At 37.7% G+C, this 9,596-nt stretch overlaps 1 long non-coding RNA gene across 1 annotated transcript; it reads left to right on the top strand.

Annotated features, from left to right (window-relative positions):
• The first annotated feature begins 526 nt into the window (after positions 1-526).
• Positions 527-6,669, top strand: LOC123868801. The gene is made up of 3 exons (XR_006796725.1): positions 527-1,994; positions 6,552-6,560; positions 6,658-6,669. It is a non-coding gene; the product is annotated as an uncharacterized LOC123868801 (long non-coding RNA).
• Positions 6,670-9,596: the final 2,927 nt, after the last annotated feature.

The following is a 9,596-nucleotide window of genomic DNA, read 5'->3' as shown; positions in this document are numbered from 1 at the left end:
GCGACCCACTCGACATAGACCTCACGACACATGTCTTACAGCAGTACATACAGGATCATAAAAATAGAATAAAAATTACATATAACCTTATCCACGAATCCTGTAGTAGTCTACGCAGAGATTTAACTAATAGTCGTAATAGAACTAGAGAGCCCGAAGCAAATTATTCCCCAGAGCAACAAGTTTTTGTTAGAAACCCTGTTGCCTCTCGTCAAAAGGCAGCTCCCCGCTATACTCAGGATGTAGTTGTGGCAAATCTCCCAATCCACATTTACACTAGAAAAAAACGAGGCCCAATCGCGAAGTCAAGACTAAAGAGAGTTCCTAACACTGCCCAATTGTTGCAGGATCCTCCTTATAAGTAAGTTAGTAGGTTAACCAGTCTTTATGGTACTGGTAAAATTATATCTTTAGATGATAGAGAGTATTATGATATTATAGGATTAGGTTCGTATTATGTAAGAAACGAAATATTCATAGTTTATAAATTTCCTATAATTTTAACCCAAGTATATGATATGTATAAATTATTCATTGTACCCAACAAGAATCATGAGATCCTAATTCCTTATCATCCATTCCTGGCAATAAGCTTGAACGAGTACAAGTACATAGAGGCTGAATGCCCGAAGACCAGCAAGGGTTATCTATGTGCCGATATTAGAAGCTTACAGCGTGAACCTTCAAATCAACCAGATTGTATCCAACAACTTATAACCGCCCAAAATAGAAGTAGGTTTTGCCATCCAGTGAAAGTAACTTTGGAAAAACCAGCGTTCGAGCAACTTGACGAACGTCACTATACAATGAGTTTTCCGCTGCCCACGAAAGTTCACCTATCGTGTGGCCACGACCTGTACCGGACACTTCGAGGCAGCTACTTGGCAGTAATTCCACAAAATTGCTTTTTGAAAACGCCAGAGTTTATGATTCTCAATAGAAACGATCGCATAAAAGGCCAAGCAATTCAAGTTATGGATTTACCAAAAGAAGAACCCTGTGACTCAAGACCATCTCCGCATTATGAATTGAAGTCCACAAAACTGGATCACCTACATCATGCAAGTGCAAAGGTTTCATCTCAAACACCTATCACTTTACCTCCGAGTTCGGACCACGGAAGTATTTACCACACAACCATACCCATATACACCATATTGGTTGGAACCTGCGGACTGAGTATAATCATCATAGTTTATCGTAAAATACAGCGCACGAAGACATTGCAGATAAGAAGCACAGCCGAAATTCAGAGTTCTTCATCCGATGACCTCCCGGCGCAATTCACAGCCAAGGTGTTCCATAAGCGCCGATCTGATGGGGGAGGTGTTACGCAGGCGAAGCCAGCGGCTGATACATAGTGAGCCAGCGCAACATGCATTCCCATTCCCACGTACGAATACGACCCGTATAGCTGACGCGGCGTAATACCAGAACCCGCGCGATGTGGGAATCGTAATATTAAGTTAGAATATTCTCATCCTTAGAGATAAGCACTAGTTTTTAGTCTTTTCATTTAAATGTAACTTTGAATATAATTATTATAAGGATATTATCGCCGACTAGTTTTCTTCCATCCACCTCCTGCGAGCCTAAACATTACTTAATTACAAACAATTAGTAATGTAAGTTTGATATCTGCTGGTAAAGCATTTCAAGTAGGTAATTATGTTGTCAGATATATCCACGCAAAAAAGTTTATTTAAAGTAAAATTGAGTTATACTCTTATATTGTTATTAACAATTATTGTTATGATGGCTGTTACTTTAAAAAGTGGCTTTAAAGAAAATAATTTATAACTAAGTACACCAACTATATTGTCTTAAGTAGGTACCTATGTATACAAAATGCATAATCTACTAATTCTCATAAGTGCTAAGAGTGTTTAGTAAATAAGTATCGCTAAATATCTTGAACGTGGAGTACAAACAATTTGTTTTGTGTTTGTATTTTTGCATTGTGTAAAATATGGTTGTAAAATGAAGTGATAAATGTTAACGTGACGTCACCTCCTTGAAACTTGAAATAAAGGGGAAGATACAATGAGTACGAAACATTTATGTGACATACACCTACTCCTAATAATATAAGAGTGACATTGTTATGAAGATATTTCTTACAATACATGAATACGTGTTTATAATCCAAAGGTGAATAGTGCTGAATCAAACTTCAATATTATTTAGGTTTCCTTACCTATCACCGTTGAACTATTTGAATAAATCCAAGCACAAGCATTTTCGCTTAGTTTGGTACAAAAGTTTACTTTAAAGTAATAAACATAATATTATATTATATACAGTAATATTTTTTTATAGAACTATCTTAAATTTAATAAAGTCATATTTGAGCAACAATTTGAGACGGTGGATTACTTGCTAAGTCTGTAATAAATATTTACCAACTCTTGTTTTATGAACGTTTATATATAAATACCCAAAATAAATAAGTACACAACAATATTATATCGTTTTGTTATTTCTAGAAAGTGGTTTTACCCTTCCCCGTTGTATTGCATGGCAATTATAAATTCACACGTCTATTAACTCAGGGTACAGTTAAGTTTAATTGTTAAGAAAATAATAACCGTCACGGGTGGTTTATTCAAATGCTATTTACCTATTGACATAGTAGCCATGTTATACTGACGACAGACCTGCAGTGCAGGTTTGCGTGTAATTTTAACTCAATTGCCACTACAAGCCCCAGTACCTAGTAAGTTATGTCGCTTGGAGAATGTTTCAAGCATTCTTACTTTTATTATTTTTCCTTTCATTCGATTATTGGGTCAAACTGTCAAGCCTGCACTCAGAAATGTAGCCAAGTATCTATAGGTACTTCCACACAGTACACACTACCTTCTTTAGGAGAGCCTATTTTTAATATGTAAGTATATCTCTTTGTCCGATATTAAAACCTCTTTTTCATATGTGGAGTATTTTTTTTACCTAAATGTTAGTTTATTATTATAGGCATAATTTAAGTATAAATAGCCATAGAAATGGAGAAAAGAATTAATTACCTAATACATATAGTGACATATAGGTACCAGGTACCTTAGATACAAATTGCTAAGTACCTCTCTTACTTACTAGGTAGGCACTCTTGGTTCAAGCTCAGAAAAATAAAAGGATGTTCTATGAAAACGTTTAGTTTCGCCGATTAGCAGGTGCCGCGTTTTAAAAGTCAGATCAGTACACTACGATATGCAAATTTTGTCATGCTTTTTCTTTTACAAAGCGAATAACAAATTATGCATTTTAATCATATTTTAATATTTTATGAAAGCTCGCATCCTTTTGTGAATTGTGATATTTGATATCTACATATTTCACGAGCGATAAACTTTAAAAGAATTTTTATGAATCATACCCCCATAGTCACCGAGTGAAGTATCGTCCATCATGCAAATCGACAGTGACGGGTGGCAGCTTGGCTAGAGCGGTGCAGTGTGCACTGCGCAGCGTGCTCGAGCCGCAGGTCGATGTCACCAGCGCGGACTCGGTGCGCATTCCCCGTGGTCACCGCGCCGCTCGCAGCGCGCCGCGCCAGCGCGTGCGCACCCTAATGGCCGCTCGCTTATTACGCTCTCCCTACCCAATTAGTCCAACCAGCCGAGATTGTAGTAGTAAAACCACATCGGACACAAACGACCACCTTGTCAGTCGGAACTACGATCCATTTCAATTATGAACGTAAAAAGGCATTGCTCTCAGAGTAATTACGCTCTAGCTTCGCACTTTTTGTAAGCACATTTTACCTACTGCTATTATGTTAGGCTCATCTTACTAACGGATTAATTGTTCTAGCCTCTAACACCGAATTGCGAAGTGCGATCGGATGCGATCTGCACCGTCATGATTCTTCACTGTTGATTCATCTCAGTTATATTCATTAATTTATTTCACAGAGATAGCATCTTGACGGATGCAGGTACATATTACAGGTGGTATGTTTTATGTTTTTCTCTAATGGACGAACCGATATCTGATCTCTCCCGAGCGAACTTGCGGCGGCGGCGCACCGAACTTTTATCAAACGACGACGTACCGAAACCGATATGCAAAAAGAAAATAACAGTATTGGCGCGTCGTTGTTCATTTTTTGCTGTGACGAAAGTGCACGCGGCGAACTTATTGGACGTGGCTTTGTAATTACAAGGTGCAATATTTAGGCAGTAATTTCATAGGGGTCGGGCATGCTTATCGACAGGTGTAAAGGGAGACGCGCGTCGGCAGCGAGTGAAAGCCGCTGCGCAAACACTCGGCGATCGGCAGGCGGACGCGGAGAGGACTCTTGACCGCGACACGGTCAATATAAGTATGAACGGGAACCGCACGGAGACAGACCACAACCTACATCAACTACAATGCAAGCCCGGCGCAAATGGAAAAATACCTGCGTTAGTGAACGGAAACAATATCTACACTACGTGCGAGGACGCAGCTGATGTAAATCCGTTACTTACCTGCCGATCTGAACTAGTGAGCCAGATAGTATGTTTATGAGAAAGTCACGTTGCATTGCTCATCTTAGCGATCTATTAGATTTGATTCTATTTTTTGCACAAGTTGATTTGCAATGAACACGATGCTCCTAACATAATATTATTGTGCCGATTATCTCTCAAGATCTAAGATATTATGTACCTATGTATTTATGAAACCTTAATGTTATTAATTAGCTAGTTGGTCCCTTCAAGAGACTTAGGTATTTCCAGCAGTTTACTGTTTCATATAAGGAGGACTGTCACTATGACAGCAGCTGGAAACATATTTACAACAGTAAAACCTGTAAATTAAACATCTCGTCTGAAACAAGCCTGCAACACATTAAGCATTAAATTTTATTAAGTTTTGCAGGTTTCCGCGCAGTCAAATTTCTTTAGTGTTCAATTCAAGTTTTTTCTTTTTGATTTGACAATCACGCACGCACTCATAGATATACCTACCTACACCCGAAAAATCCTTACACTCCTGCACCAGAAGGGTAAAAAGCAAGAAATTACGAATAAATAACAAAACTGACAAAGGTGTATCAAATTGATGGGTACAGCATGCTACAGCATCCACTTTCATAATAAGGGGTCCTTGTAGGTGTATTTGCTAATTAGTAAAGTATACTGTAGTCTGTAGGCGACACAAATTAATAAAGGCTTCCGAAACTATAACCTACGAGGGCCCCACCGTAGAGAACAGGTTCCCAAGGGACCAATTAAGTCCCCATTGGCAGGCCCCGAAGCAATGTTTTATAACATAAAGTGAGTAAGGATGCACGTATTCTTTGCTCTAGAACAGGGGTCTCCAAACTACGGCCCGCGGGTCAAATCCGGTCCGCCAGGGCCATCAACCCGGCCCGCGATAGCTTGAAATGATGACGCAGACAACTTAACTGAAGTATCTAAGCTAAAGCATATTAATAACTAATAAATAATGTTAAGTACCTAATTGAAGTAATTGAAATGCAAAAAAAAGCGTAGGTATATTTGCTTAGGTCGCGCACTTTGTGACTAGTCTAACTAGAAATATTGTTAAGGGCAGAAAATTTTTAACTGTTTTGGCCCTTGGAACATACTGACAAAATCATTATGAGCCTAAGACTTCAAAGTTTGGAGACCCCTGCTCTAGAATGTGAAGACAGCCCGAAGCATATGCCTTGAACAGCAATTTGTACACGCTCTTTAACTAAGTTATTAACTGTATTTTTAGTTACCTACCTACTAGTATGTAACTCGGGGCGGACTGCCTAATTAGAATGTGGTATAGTAAATTCTACAGAACAACGGTTCATTTATTTGGAAGTAAGTAGATAGAGAACAAACAGGTAGAGCCTTCTTACTTTATGCCCAACAATCTCATGAAATTACTTAAAAATCTTATTCCTTAGGTACAAATAATATCTTGACGGGCCTTTCTAGGTACCTAATTAGAAAATATTCAAACCAAAAGGCTATAAAATGTAAAAAAACGGTGAAGTGCGAATCGGACTCGCACACGAAGGGTTCCTTACCATCATACAAGAAATATTTTTTTAATTTTTTTAATTTTCATAGTAGCCATTTTGAAATGCTTATTAGAAATTTGTTGTTATAGCGGCTATAGAAATAGGGACACATTGTATGAAAATTTAAACTCTCTACCTATTACGGTTCACGAGATAGGTACCTACAGCCCGCTGACGGACATACGGACGGACAGCGGAAGCTTAGTAATAAGGTCCCTTTGGCATCTTTCTGGTGCGGAACCTTAAAAAGAGCTATTAGTCAGAGTCACAAAATCTTGTCTTCATCGAAATCAATGTAAATATTATCATGTATTCGTTTATAACTTCTAAATAGGTAGGTATATGTACTAAATGCAGATTTTACGTGGTTTCACTTAGATAATTTCACGTAATTCGGCAATCGTCATTACCTAAATTATAAAAAAAGAATGTCTAGATGGTCCTGTCTAGCTGTCTACATACTGAGCAGCTGCGTGCGCGTTGATATCGTTTTATATGATCAATGTTACAAAATGTTGTCTTCATTTTTACCAGTACTAAATAAAAGCCGAAATCAGTATAAGTATTTTTTAAATGTACCTATACATTTGTTTTAATTTCTAAACTGATTATTATTATCAATGTGAACAAGGACTTCCCTAGCGTGTATTTAGATAATATTTTAAAAGTGATGTACCTACCTACTATGGAAACACTTTGATTTTCCATAATAAAAAGTATGCCATCTCAGGAATGATAACTATCTCTCTATTATTATAGAGAGAGAGAGAGAGAGAGAGCCCGTGAGGGCCAGACCTTCGTTATTTTATAAAAGCTGAAAGTTTCTCTGCGTGGATATTATTCCCAACACCGGGAGGAACGATCAGCGACTATGAAAGGATCAAGGTGCCTTTGAGAGACAACAGTAACAACAGTGTTAAAAATCATACGTCAAAATATAGTCTAAATGTACAGTTGTTGTCGACACTTGCGTTTCTGACATCCATACGTAACATCAACGTGTCTACATCAGGTTGCGAGCGAATCACATAGCACGCCTGAGTAGATAATAATATCAGTTAGTGTTTGATAGAGTCACATTTTATTGCAATGTCGGAATATAAATATATCTTATTCTTTAAAATATCTAGTAGTAGACCTACAATTTATTGTCCAGTCTACAAATAAAACTCTCGCAATTAAATCAATCAAGCTTATCGCATAAATTGACACCTCACTGTTTTAATTAGTATAGAAAAAGAGATAAACATGCAAATCAGGAATGAAGTTCACATGAACTGGACTTAGAACTTTGATAGGATCTAAATGTATGAAATAAATTAAAACGTACCTATGTGAATCAGCTCCAACTATCCATTTAATTAGAGAGTTTTGAGATTTCATTTAATTGTTTCTGAGACCTTCGTAGCTCAGTGGTAAGCGCTGTGGTCTTATTAATGGGAGGTCCTGGGTTCGATTCCCGGCAGGGGTTTGGAAATTTATGAGTAATTTCTTTTCTGGTCTGGTCTGATGGGAGGCTTCGGCCGCGGCTAGTACCGCAAAGCCGTGTCGCCAAGCGATTTAGCGTTGTGGAACTATGCCGTGTAGAAACTAGAAACCAAAGGGGTATGGGGTTTAATAAAAACTGCCATACTCCTTCCAGGTTAACCCGTTTCCATCTTAGACTACATCAACACTTACCACCAGGTGAGATTGCAGACAAGGGCTAACTTGAATCTGAATTAAAAAAAGAATCCTTTAAGTACGAGGGCCTGGATTCAGTTCCCAGCAGAGACAATTTGGGATTTTGTTATGAATTGTTAAGTTGTCTCTGGTGTGGTGCCGTCTGAGGCTTCGCTTGTATATTACTGACTTGTTGGCAAAGCCAAGCACATTAGCGTTTCGGTACAATGATTTGTGTTTATTATTCCGCTTACATCTCAGACTGCATCGTCTCTTAACACCAGGTAAGATAGCAGACAAGAGCTAACTAGTAACTGGTCATCATTGTTTTGTATCATTTAGCTGAGTTCGAGCTCCTTCATTGGCACATTTTAAACGCTCATTAATTTAAGTTAGACTATAGGTATGGCTTTTTAATGTTGTGTTTAATGCAAGTTGGCTCAACAAATAAAACAAATAAATTCATTTACTCGTTCGTCGAATTAAATAAAAGTTTTCAAACAAGAATTTTACTGTTGATAGATGCAACAATGTAGTTAGCAACAATCTAGGTAGCTAAATAAACGCAAATAAGTACTAGACCTCCCGCCCCCGTCGACCTTCCTATCGGCCGTTCGATTACACTTTCTTTAAAACACTATTGTTTTTTAATCTTTTTAAGATTTAGAAAAACAAAAAATACTTATATTTTTAACTCAAAGAATCTATATCTATACTAATAAATAAAATTGGAGTGTCTGTCTGTAATTTCGAAATAACTACCTCATATTAAGCTCATATGGTTATTTGAACGATACCATAACTGAATCACACGTTTTTAAAATTTTTGTCTGTCTGTCTGTCTGTCTGTCTGTCTGTCTGTCTGTTTGAAAAGGCTAATCTTTGGAACGGCTGAACCGATTTTGACGGGACTTTCACAGGCAAGTAGAGGATTGACCAGGGCGTAAAATAGGCTACTTTTTTAACCGAATTTTAAAAAGGGAGTTGTGTTTTTCTACCTATGTACACCGAAATCTCCGAGATTTCTGAACCGATTTGCGTCATTTCTTTTTTAATCGATAGAGGAACTTTGCGACATTGTTTCATAAAAAATTTGGAGTCCAACTCCTCAATCCTGATGCTGCAGGGGATCTGACCAATCCACGCGGGCGAAGCTGCGGGCATCAGCTAGTCTGTAATATAATTGAACTGTAAATATTCATGGTACTTTGATAATAATAAATAAATAATTAGCTAAGCTACCGGCCTACCTATTCTAGCTATGCACTTAGCTCTCTATATTTATAATGATTTGTTAACTTTGCGAATTGAAATATGAATATTTTGCTGCAAATGTGTTGAGAGTTGAGAACAGTCTTGACTGATGTTCAACTTATCAAGACAAAACCGCAACTGATTTGAAGTAAATCGACGAATCGTGACCGAGCCGTTTAATCATAAGCATCTAAGCTAATTAGAGTACCTAGGTCGCGAACCTCTAGGACGGGTAATGAAAATTACAGCTGAACCTAGTTGCTGAGGAAAATTACACTTCGCATGGAATTTCTCGAACGAGCATGGAGTTCCAAAGGCACTAAAATCATTTATGTGCGCATCGCATTAGCGATAAATCTTCTTGTGAATTAGGTTAGCTTCTTCCATATTAATTGTATATTTCATAGACCAGGAAGGTAATATTCACAGCGAAGCTCTGAACGGACGGCGCATTATCAAATAAACATTTACAGAGGTTAGAGTCAATTAAGTGTTATCTAATATAATATAATACTTTAATATATCTCAGAATACTTAGTATTAGAGTTAATATGTATATTATTACAATAGGGACATTTGCCTATTTTAGAGTTCCGTACCTCAAAAGGAAAAACGGAACCATTATAGGATCACTTTGTTGTGTCTGTCTGTCCGTCCGTCGTGTCTGTCAAGAAAC

The sequence above is a fragment of the Maniola jurtina genome, chromosome 10 (assembly GCF_905333055.1).
Source record: "Maniola jurtina chromosome 10, ilManJurt1.1, whole genome shotgun sequence".
In the NCBI taxonomy this organism is placed as follows: domain Eukaryota; kingdom Metazoa; phylum Arthropoda; class Insecta; order Lepidoptera; family Nymphalidae; genus Maniola; species Maniola jurtina.
The sequence above is the reverse complement of the archived record's forward strand: the minus strand, read 5'-3'. Positions and strand labels throughout refer to the sequence as shown.